Source organism: Neopelma chrysocephalum, unplaced genomic scaffold, assembly GCF_003984885.1.
Source record: "Neopelma chrysocephalum unplaced genomic scaffold, ASM398488v2 Primary Assembly neopelma1_22b, whole genome shotgun sequence".
Taxonomy (NCBI): domain Eukaryota; kingdom Metazoa; phylum Chordata; class Aves; order Passeriformes; family Pipridae; genus Neopelma; species Neopelma chrysocephalum.
In genome coordinates this window covers 24388635-24412202 of record NW_020897690.1, presented here as the reverse complement: position 1 = coordinate 24412202, position 23568 = coordinate 24388635, and positions in this window count along the sequence as shown.

Genomic DNA, 23568 nt, shown 5'->3' with positions numbered 1-23568 from the left:
TGCTAAATTTTATAATTCTATCTATTTTTGTCTCTGACATGTGTCCCTGTAAATCCATGGGATGTGTGTTTTTAAACTCAGTGCAAAACTATTTGTATGTATAACTAAGCACTGGTTGCAAAATTATATTCCTCATATTTTATCTTTTCACAACTTTATGTGAAATTCAGACTGATGGCAGCTTTATTTTGCCCTCTTATTTGGTTGATTTTTTTTAGTTTTGTTTTTTTAATTAAGCTAGTAAAGTATAGATTGTGAGGTTTTGCTGCTTTCAGACTAGGGTAAGAGCAAAAGTACAGTGTATAAACTGAGATCGGTTTTTCACAGCATGACCAATGAGTACTATGGCAGAGACTCTTGGAAAGCAGTGCTCTGCACTGAGAGGCCTTTCTGAAACATCAAGGTAATTTGTACCATTTCAGAGTAACCTGCAGGGAGTAATATCATAAAACCAGCAAAGTGTGTCACATGACAGTTATTTGTACTGTAGAGCAACAGATTAATCCTAGATAACAGGCTCTAGGTGCACGTCATGTTATTAAGCCACCTGTAGAGAAGAGTCAGTCAAGGTCAAAGAGATTTCAATACACTGGAAATAGTGAAAAAGTTAACAAGTAGAAAGTAATAAACTAACTCCTGACACCTGTTTGTTCCCTTTCACTACAGCACCATTTCTGTCTCTGTTTATCTGGCATTGGAGGAAAGAGCTGGAAACCATGTTAATCCTAAAATAAACTACAGTAGTGCAGAGATGATGTCAAGAGCAAATTTGTTACATCCTTGCACTTTGGTATCTTTCACACAAATTTACATTATCTTATTTTTATGTTTTCAAAGTTACATTAGGCATGGATTTTCCAAAATTGCCGAAACGGATTGTTCATCTTCACCTTTCTGGACCGATCTGTAATCCTGCAATGTGTGCTGTGGTCATGGCTACAATACCTTCTGCCATTCAGGTAGGGGCTGCATCCACTGCTGTTTGCTGTGTGATAGTGTGATGTGACAATGAAAGTGTGAATTGCTGGTCTACGGATATATATGTGATGGGAATATAACTGAGGCCCCAAACACATACTAGCTTGAGAGAAACTTCCCTAAAATAAGGAGAAATGTTTATCTCCATACTGATATATTTCAAAATATCTATAAAATGGAAGGTAAATGAAATCTTTCTTACCAAATTCTCCTTGGCCATTATATTAAAGGAAGGGGTTTTTGTCTGGGGAAGTAGTCCATGCCCAAGAAGATGTAAGCAAAGTTTAAACACTAATTAGCTCACAAATTTTAATTTGACTCCAAGTCTTTGGACTAAATTTTGAACCACAGTTATTAGCTTTACTCATGTGTCTGAGATACTGAAGAACAGAGATTATGCTTTTCCCAGACTTTAAGCAGTAGCACGAGCTGAGTAAGGAAAGAAAGTTGGAAAAGGAGTGTAAAAGAAGTTCAAGTAGTAAAAGTTGCTTCTGACAGCAAGTCAAATCTTGGTTAATCAGGACTTTGGCACAGGTAGAGTCAGGAATGAGCAAGCACATGGAAGGTTTGTTTTGCCTGAGAGGAAATCACAGCATGATATTCTCAAGTGCTTATTTTCCCTTAGCAAGGGATCGCCTTGTCACGTCTTGATTCATGCGTGGTCTTCATCTGAAATATAATATTATTAAGAAAGTTTTATAATTTATATTTTATAATTTATTTTATAATTTTGTGATCAAAGTTGTGTTATAATAAAGTGTCTCAGTCTGAAAAGACTGGAAGATTTGCTAAAGAGGATGAGTTACGGGACAAAACAAAACTCCTCTCTCTCAGCAATTGCGGATCCAAAATTTACGGGGCTTTACTCGAGGAAGTGTGGAAAACAGAAGAGATAACAACCCTTTATTAAAAGATATATGTATGTTAGCAAAACAGTTAAAAACAGTAACAGAACACACCAAAACTATACAGTGGTCCTAGAAAAGCAAAGTCTGGTAAATACTTCTCTGTCCTATTAGCGCAGTCCTAATCGTGGCCTGCAGGGGTGCTGTTGGATCGCAGAGGCGCAGAGCCTGCAGTTCACTGGTGTGGTCGGTAGGGGGCGCTGCCGGGTCACTGAAAGTGCAGGGCCTGCAGTTCGCTGGTGTGGTCGGCAGGGGGGGCTGCTGGGCTCCGGCAGCCACCACGGGGGGAGGGGAAGAGGGGCCTGGGGCCGGTCTCAGATCACGAGAGGAGCTGAAAGGAAGGTGGGGGACCCCCACCCCTCAAATGGAGGGAAAAAAGAGTAGGAAGGCAGTTCGCCCCCAGGGACTCACTGTGGTTCCCAGGTGGTAGCGTCTCAAGAAGCTTCTCTTTCCTCCTAGCGAACACAAAGACTCTCCGATGAAACACAGCAGGTCCAGGCTGGGGCCAAGAGACAGCTCTCAGGCCAAGCTGAAATCAGCAGTCCGGGCTGGCCAGGGCAGGTAGTCAGGCAAACAGGCTTCCAGGCCTTCTCTCCAAATGCTCTGCCCGCACACCCTGTCTCTGTCCTCCAGAGAGGGCCCAGCAGAACTGCCTCCCTCCCGTCCGAGCAGAGCCAGCCTTCCAGTGGGCCATTAGCTAGAAATGTAGCCAGGTTGGCTAAATCTTTTGTTAGGCTAATCGCCTTCCCTTCCCCCTTCCCTGTTTGGTGCTCCTGTTTCTCTTACAGGGAAGCAGGGAAGGAAAAATTCCTCTCTCAGATTATAATCTATAACATAAAGTTTTGTTATTTGGAATATATTTGCTGAGCTGCTAGAGTTTTCGTAAGTAATGTAACCACTTTCACAATTTTTTTCATTTTTTTTTTAATGGAGGACTGATAAACCTACAAAACATGCATTTTCTGAATTACATTTTGATTTCTTAAAGCTGTGTGCTTGTGTGGGTTTTTTTCTAAATAGTTTCATTAATTTTCATTGAATCAATAAATACAAGAAATGTTGAACTATATCTAAAAATAATTTTCATATCTGAATAGATAAGGAAAAATGAGATAAATACTTAGATCATATATTTGCATTGAAAATCTCTAACCACAAACATCAGAGAAAAACTAATATTGTGGGGGTTTTCTATTTTTCCCTTTACCTGCGGTGTTCATCCTTTTGATTTGTGTTTCACTAATCCAATTTCTTTCAATTACTTACAACATTGAAGCCCACTTCCTTGAACCTCACATAGAAAGCTTGCAATTTCCTACTAACTAATCTGATCTCAATACTTACTAAAAAAAAGCCTTTTGCAAATAGATTATGACCCACCCCTGGAAGTGTCCAAGGCCAGGTTGGATGGGGCCCCGAGACACCTTGTCTAGTGGAAAATGTCCCTGCCCCATGGCAGGAGGGTTGGAACCAGATGATCCTTACGGTCCCTTCTAACCCAAACCATGGTATGGTTCCATGATTATTTTCTTGCTATAGCATGAGATAGCTGTTTTACAAGAGAATCTGGGTCAATACATTAAAAACAAATACGGAAGGAAGATACAGGAAAGAGTTTTCTCATCAAAAAGCTCATAGTGATTTGTTTATCAATGAATCCTCTAATAAGCAGTGATATTATAATTGGTAAATTCCAAAAGAGGAAAGAATTACTCCTTGGAAAGGACCAAATCGAGGACAAGGAAACTTGATGTATTGACAAGCCTGGAAGCAGGACTCTAAAATCATAGATTGGTGTTCATTAGCAACAATAAGGTAGTCTTTATCAGAGAATTACATATGATGAAGAAGATGGCTTAGAATTTCAGGTCTAAAAGCAAGAATAAAAACAATGCTAGATTAATGTGACTGAAAAAAACGTGCAGAACCAGCAAATGGAAGATACTAACTTGCATTTGTGGCCTGATATTTCATATTTTTTTGATATTCGGCTACCATTAGTCAGTGTCAGAGCCTATTTACTCTAGGCTGATGCATTTGTCTAGTCTAATTTGAGGCTGACATAGATGATGTATATTTATTTCTAAGTGGCATATGCTGGAATTTTGAATGTGTAACCCTTTAAGTACTTATATAAGAAAATCATATATGTGTAGAGCTGTTGTTTTTTCTCAAAGAAAATTTTTAAATAATAGCAACAAGTAGACCCTAATGTCATCTGCATTAGGCAATATAGGGTTCAAGGGCACTAAAGGCACAGCTGCACACGTTCAAAAGAATTTACATATTGCAAAGAGTTGGGATTTTACTATAAAAATGTTTTTTGAAGGGAAATGTATGATAGAGGGGAATACTCCATTCAAAAAATGTTGAAGGACAATTTTATTTTGACTTTTGTAGACAGTGCACTTGTTAGATTGTAAAAGGAGAGACCAAAGCATGTGATTAGGCAGGTTATTGGTATTGTAGAGAGTCACCCAGCAGAACTTCTTTTAGGGGACAGCAGTGTAGTCATTTATAAGAAGATTTCCTGCCTGAAGTCAATAGGAGGTCTGAGTCCATAAGAGATTCAGAACAAGTTCATAGTAGGAAAGAGAAGAGACAGGAAGTCAAGTGTCTGTTGTTTCCTCACTAAGAAAGACCTAAGGGAAAGGAAGATCAATACGACTGAAGAACTGGAGTTAAAAGGAGGATTTATGAATTATTTCTCAGACTCTTCGTGTCCAAAAGAAGAAAGTAAGTGTCTAATATTCTTGTCTGAAGAATTTTTTTTTTTTCTTCTGGCAAATATCAAATATGTAGGTAGAATTTTGTTGATGCTAAAGTTAAGAACTGGAAGAATTTCCAGAAGTATAATTTTACTAAACCCTTTAATCGCTCATCTTTTTTCTCTCTTTTTTTTTTTTCACCTCCAAACCAGCTCAAGGTCAAAAACATAATCACATCTTCTTTTACCCAGTCAAACTTACGCCTAAGGATACTTCCAAGGTTCCTGAAACATAATCCGACGCTCCCCCCATCATTTTAAATCTATATATAATTATACATACCTTGTGTATTAAAAATAAATGTTGGTGAACTCCAAACACATTTCAGTACCTGAAGGGCAATAGGCTAGCATTTTATATATATATATGTATTTATTTGTCTTGTGTGTGTGTGTATATACTTGTATGTATTTAAAGAGATAAACATTTCTAATGTCCTTTATTATTTGAGCTACCCTAGAGATATAAGTATTTGTAAATTTAGCGTGTTTTAAAAACATGTAAAGCATTTTAATTGAAAAAAAGAAGTATTTTTTTCAGTGAGTTTTAAACTTCAAAGCTAAGAGTATTTTACTCTACTTTGGCATCTAGATTTCCTTAGTAATCAGTATAAATAGGAAGATACATACTCTGTAAATGCCTAATTTTGTTTATAGGCGGAGCTCAGATGAACAGCCTAGATAAAGCACTTCAGTTTTATAGGTGATGTTATTATTTTTGCAATTACATTCATCCTGAAAATGGGACTACATGTTTTTAAAATATGACATATTTATTTATAACATTAGCAGTGATATAGGCAATAAAACACGCTCTATTATGAGTTACAAAATAATAGCTTTCCTTTGTACATTGTTTTTGTTTATGCATTATCTCTAAATTGTAAACTTACATTTTATGTTATGCGCCATTTCTAACTTGAGAACATTTTACACTTGTCATTTAAGAAAAGAGGAAGAAAAAGGAAATCTTAGACAAAAGGAGAAATGCCAAGGAAATGAATAATAGAAAATTCCTTCAAAATTCTCTTCATTTATTAAATATTGGCATCTGACAATAAGTAAAGAAAAGATTATTCAATCATAATACCTCTATAGTACTCCAGCACTAGAAGAAACAACAATAGAAATTAACATTGGAAATGACTTTATTACTTTATAAACAATAAACAGGAGCGGAGTAAAATAATTATTATAGAGGAAAGTTTAGTTACATTGTTAAGGACAAGTAACTCCCTCTGTCCCATTAATAGAGGAGTTCCTTACAGATAAATTTATGCAGCTCAACAGAACTGCAGTCCTAAGCATGTTTTAAAGGGCATGTTTTACACTTATTTTGTTGAATTACACTATTTTAAAGTAGAACAATATTTTACACTGTTCTAATGTGCATCTTATTCTATTTTTTTACTTAAAATATTATTCCCATCCTATTTATGTGTCATAAACCTGCATTCTTAAGTTTGTACATTTATTTCCTTTGTACAAGTTCAGAATATAAGGAAATACTCTGATAGCTACATCCAAACCCAAATGTGAATCCAAGTTCTGCTCCCCTTGAAAGCCAAGTTCACCTCTACTTTCTTTTCATGGCTAGATCTACCCTTTCGTCTACACTCTAAAGGATTATCTGAAGCAATGCCTCTTGGGAAGCACCTGTTGAAGCTGGTGTGTCTCAGATAAACTGAAGGCACAATTCCTGTCTTTTGTATCTATTTCCTTCAGTCAATGGTGCTGAGTTTATGTTGCCTTATAAATGTATTTTACCCTGTGCTCCTGAGTTTATCATGCCTCAGCTCACTAACAGGATGTAGAAGGAAGAGTAAGATGACAAAATAATTCAGTTGATATGAAGTATCTTGCAAATAGGATCTAGGATATTTGGAAACTGCATTTGGTTTTTGCCTCTGTCTGATTTTGTTTATTTGTTTGTTTGGATCTTTTAAGATGACTGAATTCTCCATGCATAAGAAACTCTGATTGATTCTACAACTCACAGTGAGTAGGATTACTTGTAATCTGGATTATTTGTGATTATGATAATAATAATTTGGAAGGAAGAGATCAGGACAGAACAAAATTTTTCTCATTAGTACCTCCATTTTAGCCATCCCATTTTCAGTCATCTGAATTCCTAATACAATCAAGGGTAGCTCAGTACTTATCTCCATGTCAGGCCTGAAAGGATTAGCAGCAGGAAACAAGTGAAAATAAATTATACAATAAGGAAGTTTAATGGATATTAAATAGGGTTTAGCTATGTGCTAGCACACAAAATATTGCCCAATTAGTGAATTTTGTCATTTTTCCTCTCAATCTCTCTGCTTTCTTTCTGTGACTTACATTTGTTTAGAGCTGTGGTGGTGCAAGAAATAAGGAACTTCCCAAAAAATAAGTTCTTCAAGTGAGATGATAACATCAATTATTTCTTCTTAAATATTGTCTTGTGCATTCAGGTACTCATTTCAAGGATTTGATCTTAAAGCAATTTGATGGTCATTGGCAGGTTGAAAAATTATTAAAACTGACATTCTTCATTACAAGTCCAACAAGCAATGACCTTGAGTTTCAGAGGCCCTTCTTTTGCTACAATTGAAATATTTTAGTGATTCTAGTGATTTTGTTTATTATAGGTACAAGCAAACATAATGTACAGATTATGTGCTACTGTGTATCAGGAGTTATATTGACAAAAGTAGAGTACAGACTGATAAAACATCATAAGCTGTTCCACTGCCATACTCCACCAAGTCTGAAGTTCTAACATATATGACTGTTATTAAGGAGATAATGGAATTATTTCCAAAAGAATTTCTAACTATAAATTATTTTCCAGCACTGCTTCAGTATTTTAACTTTTCTCTCTCATGATGTCTATTTGTCTTTTAAATTAATGTAAAACAACTAGAATATATTGAAACATAAAACTGTAAAGATCCTTTTCCCAATAATTTTAAAACACCATATAACAGAGCTTGCCATTTCGAAGAAGCAATTTTCAACTACTGGGCACTTCCCCTTCTTTATGGATAAAAACTACCGAACAAATAAACAAACAAACAAAACTCCAACCAGATATATAAATCTTTAGACCAGCGAAATGTATGATTTCCATTTTTCTAGGTAGAAGTAGACTTTGTAATGACACTGGAATTTGGAGGTACTTTTGTAACAATATGAATTTCAGATACAGAAACTAACTCTGTCCAAGTGTGTTTGACATAAAATAGTTCATCACTGAAATATCTGCGTATTAGTTTTAATTGCATGTAATTCATTATTTAGAATACTTGCATTATAAAGTTTTTGGTGCTAACATAATCCTGTTTGCTGCTGTCCAATTTTAACTTCTTTCCCCCAAATTTTACAAATTTTGCTACTACACAACTTGCTGTTGAATTTCTTTATTCTATATGCAGATCTGGCAGCTGTAAGGACTTAAAGACCACAGTTCCCTGTCTCAAAACACTGTCAAGGCCACAGAAGGAACTTCAGATAAGGGAGAAATTACAACTAGAAGGTGCTAATTACAGGCCTAGCAGATGTAAAGTCTGGTTAACACATCTTGGTTAGTGCATCCAGACAAAAAAATTTCCACTGTGGCAAACTGTGGGAAAGGAAGAAACTGCTCATGCACATACCACCCCAGGTTATGGGAACATCTGTGACCACCCTGTGGATACTTGGAACTTGGACTGTATAAAGGTGGTGCCCCAGAAGAATGACTCCAGGACGCCCCCAGTCAAGAAGCCCAGGGTGAAGAAGGACCAATGGGACACCGCTGGGTCCATGGGTGGTGACTATCTTCTGCTTGATCTCTCTCTCTCTCTGTCTCCCTTTCTCTTCCTTCCCTCCCTCCCCCCCATTTTTTCTATTTCTTTTTATCTCTCTTCCTCACATTTACTACTAAATAAAATCCGTATTATTGACTTCAGCATTTGGTCTCATTTGCACCTTAATTTGGGCAGAGGCATCTCTCACAAATCAGAACATAACAGTGGCAGAGACCCAAACTGCCAAATATCTCCCTGGTCTTCAGGATGCCAGGCAGCGTGAGAACATCATGAGTGGCAACATCTGACAAAAGAGAGGAATGGATAGGAGGAACTAGCTGCCACATCAGAAATGTGTGTATTTGGCATTGGTTTTGAAGTAGCTTGTTCATTATTTTGAAGGACATTTTGGTTTACAAAAAATTAAAGGGGGGACAGGGAGGGTGGGAGCAACAGGGAGGAGGAGACATCTTGATCAAGAGAAATTATTGAAGTTTTAACAGTATATGCATAACTCTGTCTAAGAGTTTGAAGGCTGACCAGTCATTCTTATCTAGGACAGTCATTTACAACCACAAAGTGCAAAAAGTTATTCAAAAAGAAAATGAGTGCGTGAATTAAAGAAGAAACAGTTGTTAAAAGGTTTCCTGTGATTTAAGAGGTGGAAGAATGTATTTTAAAGCCTTTTGTAAATAAAAGGGATATAAAAGTTATCAGGGCTACCTCTATTTCTGAACAACCAAAATTGTAGAGACTATTAAAAACACTGAATTCCTTAGTAAAATAGTAGGCAATAGAGTAAAGAGAAGTGTGGAACAGCTAGGGCAGTTATAGAGTGGGATTACTGTGAGAGTGCTGTGGGACCAGCCAGTAACATAGAACAAGAATAAAAAAAATTAACATTTTTGCAGAAGAGACTGCGAAAGAGCAGGAAAGACATCTGCACCAGCAGTTTTGTCCACTAGGAGCAGTAGAAACAGCAGTAGAAGTCTAAAAATTAGCTATTATTCAGGAATTGAATCTTAGCCTTCTAATACTCTTCATTGTTTATTTTTATTTTCTTTACTAATAGTTGCTTGTAAGTAGGGAGAATTATCTCAATGAGTAAAACAAAGTTCAGATTAACTTCACCATTATGTGGAGGGTCTAATCTATGTTTTGTTAGTGACTCCTTTAATTTTACCCAACCTATATTCCTGCAAAACAGAAGTCTTTGCTCAAAGTTTGTATATAAATATGTGTATGATGATATAGATTTCTTCCAGATTCTCTTGCTGAAAAATATGGTAGCTCATCATAAAGTATAACAAAAGGAAAATAACTTTCATATTTTTTGTGATATTGAACACAGCAAAGCTATTCTTGCGCCCCCAAATCATCCATTACATTCTGGATGCAAATGCATGCATGTAGCTCTTTTCAATTTCACTGGAGCCTGACTCATTTAAGAAATGAGTATTATCCTGTGTACCAAATTTAGAGGCATTGGTGCAATGAACTGAATACTAAACAAGCATTGAATCCTGGGAATTTCTTCATGCAAAGTGCCTGTAAAAATACTTTTTGTATATCTGAATAATGAAGGCAAACTTTTAAAAGAAGAAAATTATCTCCTCTCTAAAAATCTTAATCTAATAAAGGGATTAGTAGAATATCTCAAATAATACAGTAAATCAGATATTAATCTTGGTATTTATACCCAGAAAACCCTCTGTATGTTATTTAATCTGGATAGTCTGAGCTGCTTCCTTTTCCCTACTTTCCTGCACTGTCATTAACACACTCTTTGATATTCCAGACTTCTGGCCCACATCCGTTATGCTATTCATATTCCCCTTTGTAATGAACCACTTTCAGAAGCCAGCATTGCTCACATTCAGTCTGCACAGCACTTTGGCTCACCACTGGCTGCAGAATAGATCCTGTGTGGCTGCTCATCATTCTAGAAAAATATAGTTGCTTCCCATTCAGTTGTAGATAGCAAATGTCTGACTTGACTATACGTTTTCTGTGTAGCTTTTCTGGTTTTGGTTAGTTGTTTTTTTGGGGGGATATTTTCCTCAGAGGTTTTACTCAAAGACTACCACAGGTTTTGGATTTTTTTATGAGCTCACAAGAATAGTTTTGTTATTCTGAGTTAGCACTTGAGTTTTCCTAATTTCACTTCAACCTGAATGTTCTATATTTGTCCAAATTATCCACCCTTAGGAATTATAGCAGCCCAATTGGGTAATGTTTAGTGGTGATGCAAATTATAGCTATTCATTTTTTATGTAAAGACAGGAAAAGATAGGTTTATAAGCTTAGTGGAATTATTTAACACCCAAATTTTATTAATGAATTAGTTTCTTTTTAATATGTTTTCATCTGCTTCTTTGAGGCACCTGTGTGTAAATGCCCATTACTCATGCTCACATTCACAGTTTTTCCTCTCTAGGGCATTACATGAATCTGCATTCTGATCAGTAGTTTTTAATTTGTATTACAATATTTATTTTTAATTATGAACTTTGGATTAATTCAGTTTTTGAGAGGTCATATCTGTAATTTTGAAGTAATAAATGCCGAAGGATGAAAACATAGGACAGTTGAACTTACAACACAATATGCCATTAAAAGAATGTGGTTTTGTGAGGCCTTCTTTGGCACTGGAGGTGGTTTAAACATCAAGAAAGCTCTGTATTTCCTTCTGCCACCTTGCCTACAACTCTCAGTTCTGAACACAGAAAAGTTTCTACAGATATTTCTACAGAAATAGGAATTATTACCATCAACATTTTTGAGAACATCACTACCTGAAGGACAGTGAAGTTTCTGTGTGAGAAACAGGTTCCTATTGACACGTTCAGCAATGACCTAGTCCCAAAGTACTTGATGTCAGAAATGACTGACCATCTCAAAGCAAGTGGAAAACAGAGGATTTGAAAGGAAGGAAAGGAAATTAATCCCACTATCTTCTCACTTCTAAAATGCTTGAGATGTTCAGCTATCAGTATCATATAAATATGGCTTATATGACTAATATGATTATCAAAATAATTTTGATATTTAAAAATTCTCATCAACCACAGTGTGAAATATATGCAATAGGTGCAACATTGCATTTCTAGCACCACAAATGTCCATATTTATTTATTTACTTTTTAAACACAGTTGAAGTTTTGACACTTGTCTTCCACCAAGATTCAATGGAACATGAAACAAGTGCAAGGTGTAAGATGATTTAAAAATTATAGGCAAGTGCAACCCTCTAAATCTATTATATCCAATTCAATATCAAATTGATTGAATAACAGGCCAACAGTGCACATTTCAAATGTGTAGTCTCTTCTGTTCCTAGATTTAGGATTAAGTAGATGATTTCATGCATTCTTTTGTCCAATCTTATTGTAGAATTACAATGAAATAAACAAGTAGTATTAACAAGAGTTAATCCTAAAATTTGAGCTCTGCAAAGCCAAGTTTTTGTCTAGCACCTTAGTAATCATGCATTTTCCATCCTTCTTTATAACTACAGCAATTGAATTGCAGCTAGAGAGAATCAATCCATGGTTTTATGAAGAAAACCTATTAGGAAAACAAAAGACAGTATGGAAATTGAAGAGTAGGGTGTGTGCAATGAAACAATACCATCTAATAAGTTTTAATCATTATATTTGTTGCATTCTGCAGAGAATGTCTATGAAACCCACAGTGAAAACTGATTCCTTTAAATTCTACCAGCAAAGATCAGAATATCAAAGGTCATGGCTGTTCCTGAAATATTTAGACTAGCGAGATGAACTTTAACTTTGGACTTATCTATGTGATAACAAGTGTGATCTAATAGCAGACCATTTTTTACAAGTTTAATTGTTGGTCATTATTCGTTTCCTTGTTCTTTGCATTTCTAAAATACCAACCACAGCAAGCCTGATAATCTTCCTGTACCTTTTTGCCACAGGTTGCTAAAGTCTAAAATACATGACAATACAAATTCAATACATGACAATACAGATTCCTTTCAAAATTTATATGAATGCCAAAGTTCTTTGCAATTTTTTTGGCCCCTTCCCACTGCCTCAGTAAAGAAAGAGTAGAGGCACTTCAGAATTCAGAAGAGGTTTATTGTCTGATTTATTGTTGTAATTATGAACATGGAAAAATACATTTCTGTCAATTATGCTTACTTGAAAATCATGAAACACTCCTAAAACAGAACTTCATCTCACATTCTTCCCCACTTCAAAATAAAATAAAAAATAATCACTACAATAATTAATGTCCTAAGAGACACTGGCATTAAAAAGAAGTAATCCTGATGCTACAACCAGCTTCATTGGTCTTGGTAGAATAGCTATATTTACACCAGTTTAAACTGCAACTGAATCTGACTGTATGGTCATTGCTCATAAAACCTCCTTTTATGAAGATAAAACTATCCCATGCATAAATATATGAAATAGTGCTGAAATGTATTTTCAAATTGGGCCTACCTTTCAGTATACATCCATTTTATATTAGGATCTGATTGGTTTAAAAAAGTACACAATACTAAGGGATGAAAGAACAGCTGTGCTTCATTGAAGAAAAGGTTTTTTCGTAACTGCCAAAACCTTTCTAGTAATACTTGGTAACATTAATATCCCCTAATGAAAATTGATTTTGTTTATGTACAGTCATAATGGATGTGACCATATAATTACTATGTGTTGACTACTAGTTATTAATTAATTATTATATTTTCTTCTATAATTTATTTTCCGGAAAAAAAAATCAAATCTGAAGCAGCATCTGCTTTCCAGTGAAGTCTTGCTTTGACTTAATTTTACAGCTGAGTAGGAAGGCAAACAAAGAGCTTGAGTAACTTGCCCAAGGTCACTGAGACTGCAATCAGCCTTGATTACAACCCAGAGCAAATTATTTTTCATTCTTGTGTTCTAGTCACTGAAGCTGATGTGGTTTCAGTTTTCAACAGCTGTTGCTGAAGTTACCAAGAAAGGACACAATCTTAGATTACATTGACCACTTTCTATGCATGGCAATAAGGCAGGCACAATTTCTTCCCTGAAGACTTTAGTGTAAAAGAAGAGCAGTTTCAATGTATGGAGAAAAAGAGAAAAGGAACTCCACATTTTCACAGGCACTTTCTTCCCCCTGTGTATACAGAGGTTTGGGATAACAGCAATGCGTGTTAACAGAGTTGCCATGATAGACTAAAATCCATCAGGTGCTTGCAGGTTTAGTGTTGGTACCATTCATCCTGCTTCTGAGATGCATGTGCTTGCTATTTAGGCAGACATAGCTTCTGTACTACTGGATCAGTTCCTGTAGCAGCGTAGTTTTCAGCCAGGCATATTAAAATAAAACCATTTGGTCCGCCACGATGTGTCAAGCTGAAGATCACCCAGGTTTATCAAGCTATCCATGAGCTGATCAAGTGTCCTACATATGTACCTTAATCTGGAAGATTGCTTGTGTGGTTCAAACGGGTCCTGAAGACATCTCCTGACTTATCTTTCTAAACAGACATTTGCCAGCCTCTTTATGTGCAAAATACACTCCAAGTGCCACTTGTACTTACCTGTGGAAGTTGGAGTGCACGGATCCCTCTGTTCCTCTACACTGTATCTGTAAAGGGCCAGGTATGATGGCTGCACAGGCTCCAACGGGATAGATTGTGCGGACATCCTTTGAGTACACTATTTTACACCCAGACTTCCCTTCCAGCCTAATTTTTCCTTTGATCCTCCTATCCCTCCTTCATCCATCCTTCTGAAGACTGCCAGTATGCAAAAAAACCCAAACAAAAAAACCCCAAAAAACCCCAACCAACCAACCAACCAACCACCAAAAAAAACCCCCAAAAAATCAGAGGATTCTTGTGATCAAATAATCATGAAATAATCTGTCTCTCTAGCCCTGTGAGATAGTAATATCATTACAAAGGGAAGATGATGGCTTTTGCAACCCAAAATGTGTGTGAAATCCTCAACTAACTTATGAGTCTGTAGAGTGACATGATTGAGTGAATGGCCAGACCTTTTCTCAATGACTTAAATTTTATATGTCTACCTAAGCAGGGATTTCTATTGTGGCTTTGCTTCAAGGCACAGTATATTTATGTAATAAAGAACACCGTGACATGATATCTGTATTATCTCTTCCCACCTGTTTGCTGAATAGAGATTTTCTTTTTTCTCTTACTGATAAACGAAAACATATTGTAGCACATGCTTTCTGGCTGCTAAAAGAGCAGTGTGTCTCCTTTTCCTTCCTTTGAAGTACTGGAAAGCTACAGCTGATGTCACTTCTACTATTTGTTTTTCTAGTCTTTCTCGTAGCACTAGGCAATCACACAGGTAATGATTTGGATTCGGTTATCAATGCTCATATTTACAAGGTACTTTATTAATGACAATTAAAAAAATGCAAAATGTTGCAAAACAAGCGGATTCTTAAATAACTTCAAGACACCATAATGACCCACTGAAAAAGACCTCAACCTAAAATTAATCTTAGAACCATTTAGAGTTACAGAAATTTATTTGGGATATAAGGATAATATGCATACCTTGAAGAGATAACTGCAAAGATTTTTGATTTGGAAAACTTAACCTATTAAAAAAAATTAAATGTATGTTTACAGCAGTACTAAGGTAATAGATATTAGGAGTGTGCCTCAAAATGTGGTGAAAGAGACCAATAAAAGTGGGCAGTATCAGGAATTACAGTAAACAGACATTTTATATGGGTTCATGAGGCTCGAAATTCTCTAAAAACCAACTGGGAATAATTTTAAAACCTGTTTTCCTCTATAGAAGGAAGACAACTACAGTAACAATAGGAGTATGACCGGAGTACTCCCTGGGAGTATGACTGCATAAACAAAACAAAACATTTTTCTTTTTGGGATGATGACTCCAACTTCCAGCTAAAGTTGCCACAGAGTAATAACTGAAGTGTTACTTGAAAAGTTCATGTACTGCTGTGCCTAAGACTACTTCATATCGCAGGAAAGCTAAAAGATATTTCTGAGCAAGCAAAAGCATCGTACTTCCAGAGGAATCAGGATTAAGTTCCATTTTATTTAACATATTTCTTGAGCATTTTGATGATAAAAGGTTTGGCACAAAAGTAAGTTTCATAATACTAAAACAGGGCAGTCCCATATACTGGCTATGATGAAAAAATAACGCAAATAGAAAGGCAGAAAATAGAAGTTAAAATAGTAGTTCATGGTATCACGGTGGCTGAAATGACAGGGATTGGAACCACTAGTCAAGGAATAGAAAGATGTTCCTATGAACAACCCGAGCTGAAATTCGGTTGACCATTTAATTACACAGAGAGATAAAGGCAGTTAGCTTTAACTTTTTTTTTCAAGTACCTGCTTCAAAACATCAACAACCTCCTATATGGGAGACCTGAAATATATTTGAATACAGATAGCCCTTGGAAAATACTAATGACCACAAAGTCCCCACTGAAAGAGCATATGTAAAAGTAAAAATATGATTTTTTTATATGATATGGGATAAAAAAGTAATCTAGTCTTCATAAGTATCACGTACTCTATAAAAATCATTAAACATTTAAAAAATCATTAAAAGAGCACCTAGGCTTTGTACAAGCTGATATAGCCAAATGAGAAATAATATAACAGGCACCACATTTTCCTAAATCTGTCAGAAGATTCAAGCCAGCCAAAAAAAATTAAAATACTTATAGAGAGTTGGGCGAGTGTCTTATGATGGAACATTTTGCAAGAGGATTGCATGTGTATGTAATAGCTGAAAGAAAGCATAACATATTGGTCTCAACAAAGTGTTAACTCCAAGTAATATTATTTGGTGTAAGATTTAGAGAAAGAGGTAGGTGTGGTAAAATTAAGTCAGGTAGTGAGGAAATATAAGATGCTGTGAGAAAAAATTGTCACAGCAGTGGGATTTTTTGAGTAGTCTCCAAAGGCATGGACTGTAGCTTTCAAATAAAAGAACTTAGAACTACTGAAAAAACATACTTTTGAGAATCATATCTACTTTTGCAACAATTAGTAATCTAAAATATTTTCCAGTTGTAACCCATCATACAGGTTCATACAGGTGTACTGGCACAAATCAGGAACAACAGGAAAACCATAGTAATAAATCCTTTCTGACAACTATCATATTCCATTATTTACGTTTGTCACTTAAATAAATTCGTGAAAATCAGACTGTTTGTCTCTTGTTGGTGAAGGGAGGAAAAGATTTTGTGAAAAAGTAGATGGAGCTTTTTTATACTGAGATTTTACAGCTTTCTTCCTCTGCAATCTGGTCCTTCAGTTACTGGACTTCCACTCTTGAAGTGTAGGAGGATGCATTTAAAGATCCTCAATAAAATAACTAAATTAACTTCCCAAGATTGCAGGATAGCTTTAAGGTCCATCATCTAAAGCCCACGGAATTTATCCAGATGTTGAATTGTGGACTCCAGGCAACACTTTTTCCAGATTTCATGTTTAAAATTGTCCTCCTAAATAAGTATTTAAGGATCAAGAGTAAGTTGTGCTTTTTTTCCTCACCAAAACTTAAGAAAAAGAAATCCGATATTTTGATCCAAAGACAAATGCTGAAATTCTGATATTCTTACTGTTACTTATTCAGTAGCCTGATGTCAGGAATGTGCAGCCCCATCCAGAGCTAACAGCTGTGGTGCAATGTTGCTGTAGTTGCTAGAGCTGGGCCTCTGTTCCCTACTACTGAAATCTATTTCTTGGAAGCTCATCATTAGTATAAAACTTGGGGATACTTTTGTTTGTTTTTTTTTTTTTCTTCTTCTTCTGCTGGCAAAACTGTCACTGAATGAATGCTAAACAAAGCAAACCTCAGAGTTAAAGCAATTTATTTTTCCTTTAACCTTTTTGGATACAGAGTTTAGTATCCAAGGGTCTAATTGCTTAACCTGTTGGGTAGATGCATAGAAGGGACATGCAGTCCAATATCTGAATTGTTTTTAAGCTGCTACTGCCAATCAGATTGTCATTTAAATCCAAGCAGTCATCTGCTGCTACCAACTACTGTCATTAATACCATGGCTTTGAGCACCGTTTCACTGTTGCAAATGTTTCTTAAACTGGCTTTTCTTCCTTCTGCTATGTTCCTTTAAAAACATCAACAGTGGGTCTTATTGGGAGTTTTGAAAGCAACCGGCCTCCATGGCATTTATTAGTGGCAGGAAGCAACAGACTTCTGTGGGCTCCCGCAGAGAAGATAAATAGCTTCAAACATTTTCTATCAGCTTAAAGCAGTGTGCTTGATGGTGCAGGCACACTTTGCTTCCTTTGCCTTATAATCGCCCTGGGACATCCATTCTGAAAGCAGATTTGAGTGAACTTGAAAGGCTTGATTGCCAATCTGTCAACAGACTCTAAAAGTAATAATTAAAAAAAAAAATTAAAAAAATCAAGTGATAACTCAGAAAAGCAAACTGCCTGGCATACTGCATGCCCTTCTCTGTGTCTTCTGACTTGTTAACTATCAATATTTACATTCAGCAGGTGAAACCTGGCCAAATTAGAGGACGTAAGAGGGCACTGCTGAAATCATAACTGTCACAACTCACAGTTGGGCTTGACTTTTGTTTCATTAAAAATTTAATTGGAACCAAACTGTGCAGTCACAAAGCTCATCAGTGCTTTGTGTGCTCAACGGTGCTTCCTGCTCACAATGCTCAAGAATCAGATGTTCAAACACAGCAAATTAGTGAAGAGCATGTTTACACTCTGCTCCCTTATTACTGAAAATGATTATTTGATAAACAAAGAGGCACAGCCAGGAAGAAATGCCAGCATTTGATGACAGATTTAGCATGCCTTGGTGACTGCACCTTATACCTCTGGGTGGATCAAGAATGGTGCTTCAATAAGTACTCTTGAAGAATTGATAAATAAAAGAGAGCAGCCAGCTGCCTCTGTGGTCTAAATTAACCTCAGGGCAGAAATGGCATGGGATGACTCCCCGCAGTCCTGGCAGTGCTGCTTGAAAGCAGTGAGCTTACGTATGTGCATAAAAGGGAAGTTTCATTTGCAACACGCAGAAGGAGCTCAGAGGACAACACACCTTTGTAGACAGGATCTTTACTATATTCAGGGTATGTGGTTTCTCTCACTGTGAATCACTCACAGGCAGACAACACAAGTTCCTGCTCTCGTGTTGGTGGAAGCTAATGATGCCACTGTACTTTTGTAGTGGGTTTACTTGGCTGGATGCAAGGCACCCACCAAATCTACTCTATCTCTCCCTCCACAAATTAGACAGGGGAGAAAAAATATAACAAAGATTCATGAGTTGAGATAAGGACATGAAGAAATCACTCACTGAATAACATCTCAGGAAAAATAGACTCAACTTGGGGATATTATTGGATTTATTACCAATTCTGGGATGATGGATAAGGGTTAAATTTAGAGGAGATTCTGAATTCTAGGATATAAAGCAGCTGCAACTCCCTGGATGGACTGAGGTCGACATGCTCCCCAATATAACGATAAACATCTGCTCAGAGAAACAGAATGGACTGTGGAATGAAGTGGAGACTACATGGCCCCTCTCCATTCAAATCTCAGCAGAATTGGAGAACATTGTGGTACTAAGACTGTACGTATCTGTCTGCCAAGGGAGAATCCAGATGTTCTGCTGCTGCTGAAGCCAACAACCATGTCAAATCCCCTCCTCAATTGCCATGACCACTACCACTCCCCATTAAGTACAGTGAGATAACTTCACACCAATCAGAAAAAAAAGGTATTTGTGCCTAGAGCCACTCAAACTCCACACAAACATAAAGAAAATAGTACAAATGTAAGTTGCGGATAGGGGGAAAGTGGGAGAAGACCTCCAGTAAAACTCCTGGGATCAGTCAACAGGCTGAGTCCACCTTCTCCTCCCCAGAGGGACGCCTTGGGTGAGAAATATACTCTATGCGTGTAAAATGCTGCTTTTAGGACTAGAGCTTGTGTTTGTGCTTATCCCATAGCATATTAGTAAATTGCTTTGTATCAGAGCTTCTGCTTGCCTAACATATGCATCAGTAGATTGCTTTAAAACATAGTTTTGCAGTAGACACTATCACTGACAACCATCAAAACTTATTAACCTGTCACAATTCGTATTAGTAAAAGTGTTATTCTGTAAACTGTTTAAGTGAGTCCTTGCAGTTGCCAGCAGCAGAAAACACCTTGGCAGGACCCACTGAGGGGTCTTTGCTCTACTGAGCCTCCCTAAATGTGTGGTCGAAGCACCCTTCAACCTTGTAAATCTGTGAAGGGTCTCATTACGAGACACTGACAGACTGACAGACTGACAGACACCAGGGTCTCAACTTTCCCTGGGAGGTACTGACAGGCAAAAATCTAAACTCACACCTTTCACATGACACCAATCAAAAGCTGAACAAGATAATGGGAGGTAAAATAAATCTTAAAAACACCTTTCCCCAACCCCTCCCTCCTTCCCAAGCTCTACCTCCTCTCCTCCAGTGGCACAGGGAAACAGAGAGTAGGGGTTACAGTCAGTTCATCAGAGGTTGTTTCTGCAGCTGCTCAGGGAGAAGTGTCTTTCCCTTCCTCCAGCGTGGGGTCTCTCCCACAGGAGACAGTCTTTCACGAACTTCTGCAATATGAGTCCATCTCACAGGCAATAGTTCTCCATGAACTGCTGCAGTGTGGGTCACTCTTCCATGAGGTCCAGTCCTTCGGGCACAGGCTGCTTCAGCATGGGTCCCCCACAGGGTCACAAGCCTTACCAGGAAACCTGCTTCAGCATGGGCTCCTCTTCCCATGGGCCAAAGATCCCTGTCAGGAGCCCGCTCCAGCAGGGGTTTTCCATGAGTTCACAGCCCTCTTTTCAGCATCCGCCTGCTCTGGCGTGGGTCTCCTCCACGGGCTACAAGTGAATCTCTGCACCTTTCTTGGCTTCCATGGGCTTCAGGAGGACAGCCTGGCTCGCCATGGTGTGCACTATGGGCTGCAAGGGATTTTCTGCTCTGGTGTGTGGAGCACCTTCTCCCCCTCCTTCTCCACTGACCTTGGTGTCTGCAGAGCTGGAGCTGTTCCTCTCACATATTCTCACTCCTCTCTTCTCAGAGTGTCATGGGTTTACTTGTTCTAAAATACCAAAGGGGAATTTTCTTTCCCCTGCTGCAATGTGGGAGAGGGATGTTGAATGGGGAGGACAGTTTTCTACCTTGGATGATTGACCTACACAAAGGAGCTGGTTGGTAGAACTATGTTCCAGGCTAATAGCCCTCTCTAAGGATGGGGGCAGGGGTGAGGAGTTTTTCTCCCCTTCTCTCCTTGGATGGGGCACTTCACTTTTTGCCTTAACGGGGGCTAGGTGTGTGTTGGAAAAGCTCTGAGGACATTTTGCTCTCAACCTGGTCATCTGGCTGTTCTCCAGCCTTGGTTTGCCTGCGGTCTGCTGTGTCGCCAGCTGGACCTGCTCAGATTTCATTGGAGAGTTTGTGCTCTTGGGGGGGGGGGAAGTCCCGACCACAGCCAGCTGCAGCCAGTGTGAGTTTTGTGGGAAAGAAACCACCCCTCTTTCCCGCTTTCCCTCTTCCTCTCCTCAGTGTGTGTGTGGGAAATTTTCATTTTTGGCTTCTCCCGCGCACTGGGGCCTCACGTGGCGACTGCCAGAGTCAACAGCACCCCCTGCTGAGCAACACAGAGCACTGCAGGCTCTGCTCCTCCAGTGACCCAGCAGCACCCCCTGCCAACCGTGATTAGAATCACGCTAGAGGACAAAGTATCAGACTGTTTCCTTTTTCAAGGAGGTTTTTGGGTATAGGATTATTGTTTAGTTGTTTCTGTGTTCTTTTGCTGGTTTTGCCAATACACATATATCCTTTAATAAAGGGTTGTTATTTTTCCTTTTTTCCATGCTTACTAGATTGGAAGCTCTTAATTTCAGATTTACAATTGCTGAGACAGAGGAATTTTGGTCTGCCTCATAACTCATCCTCCTTAGCAAAACACTTCAGTCTTCTTAAACTGAGACACAGAGCAATTAGATCTGCCCAATATTTTTTTTTTCCCTTCTTAACTATGTTATTGCAGATGCATTACCACCGTTTCTGATTAGTTTTGCCTTGGCCAGTGGCAAATCCATCTTGGAGCCAGTTGGTATAGGGTCTATCGGATACAGGGGAAGCTTCTAGCAGATTGTCACAGAAACCACCCCTTTAACCCCTCTGCTACCAAAACCTGGCCACACAAACTCAATACAATTGCTAAAACTGTAATCTTCCCATTCCAAAGCTTACCCAGTCCAGCCATTCTGTGTGGCTATCCAGTGAAAATTAAACTGAGAAAAACAGTTTTCTTCTTTCTGAGGCTTTAGAGGGTCAGGCTTTCCCTCAGGAATAAAGGTATTGCTGTGAGTCAGACCAGCTTCTACATGGTTTAATTTTAAACAGCTTGCAGTTGGAAGACAGAATAATAAAAATCTCTAACAAAGGTAACAAATACCAACAGTTCAAGAACAACAGAACAAATTTACCTTTCTGTAAAATAGCTTCTTAGCTGAGATCAGGACCTATACGTGAAATTGCAACAGGGAAACCTTAAACGTACACAGCTAAATAAAGAGAAGAATAACAGAAAAGTTACAGTCGTCTGTGGAATTACTAACTGGGAATTCACTAAGTTATGTATTTTTAATAAGAAAATGTTAATTTAGGGATTAAAATTAATTACTGCCCCTCCCAGTTTTATTAGCAGTGGGATTGCTATGAAATTCTTGTACACTAAAAATTATTATACTTAAAGGTACTTGGGAAGTCTTCTGTATTTAATTGAGAAGTCCTTAAATCTGTTTAATAGAGTCTGCTGAATCACACAGGGAATAGATTTAAACCTAGAGATAGTGGGAACAATTGCAATTTATGTGGCTATTTCCTCTTAAATGGGATTCAAATTATTTTAGTGATCCCTGTCTGCAAGTTGCACGTTCACTACCCCTGCATTAGGACACCCATGATTTTTTTTAAAAATAATTTATTTATGTAAAGTTATTAAAACATTCCATTGAGTCAACTCCCACCTACTCAGCCAGCTTTTAAAAATTTTATAGCTTTTATATTTTCCTGTTTTAGGAATTAGTATTTTTATTGTCATTTAATTACTGATGACTTCAATAACACCTGTCTTGACAAGAGTACTTTGTTACTCAATGTGTGGTCTAAAATATTTACTTTTTTTTTCTTTAGAGATTCCAGAACTACTATTTCAGAAGTGACCTGAGACTGGCCATGCAGGATACTTCTCTATTAAAATATACCAGAGGGACTGGACCTGCCTTTATCCTCATACAAATAGGAGGCGACTATATTGGAGATGTCTGCTTTCCCACCATGAACCAGCTTCAACTTTAACCTCTTAGCGTACTTCCCAGCGTATATATTCTAAAAGATGGTTTAGAAGCATATCTACATTTCATTGCACAATGTACAGTAATCTAGGTTTAGCCTTTGAATCCACAAAAAATTCTTGCATTCACACAGCAAAAACAAAGGTCTACCATTGCACTGTACAACTAAAGCATTATGCAACCAGGTTATTTCCCAAAATGCTAATTACATGTTTCACACTCAGCTCATCTGTATGTATCTGTGATGTTACTGCAGCTGGAGCTAAAGTGAACAAAACTAAATTACAATTTTGAAAACCAAATATGGCCCTGTAACACCTTTATATTCTCCTACTTTATAAATAAATTACAGCCGTGTGCAAAGGGGTGCAGGTGTCCTGGCACTGGCGGCAGCACTGGGGGCTGTGCCAGGATATTCCTGTGTGGGGCGGCCGGGGCTGCCCCACCCGGACACCACCGGTTCCAGTGGCTCCAGCACAGGGCACAGCTGAGCCCCTCAGCCACAGGTGGGCAGGCGAGAGCCCCAGGGAAAGCCTGGGCAAGGGAGGGCAAAACTCTGCCAGGGCTGATGGAGGGGAACTGGGTGAGAAACAGGCCTGCAAGCCCTGAGGGCAGAGCGGGAGGAGGGCAGGAGGGGAGGAGAGACTCCGGCAGGGATGGTCCTGTGGCCTGCGAGAGACCCCGATGGGGCAGTTGTCTCCCTGCGGCCAGTGGGAAGGCCCGACTCTGAAGCACGATTATCCTGAAGGACTATA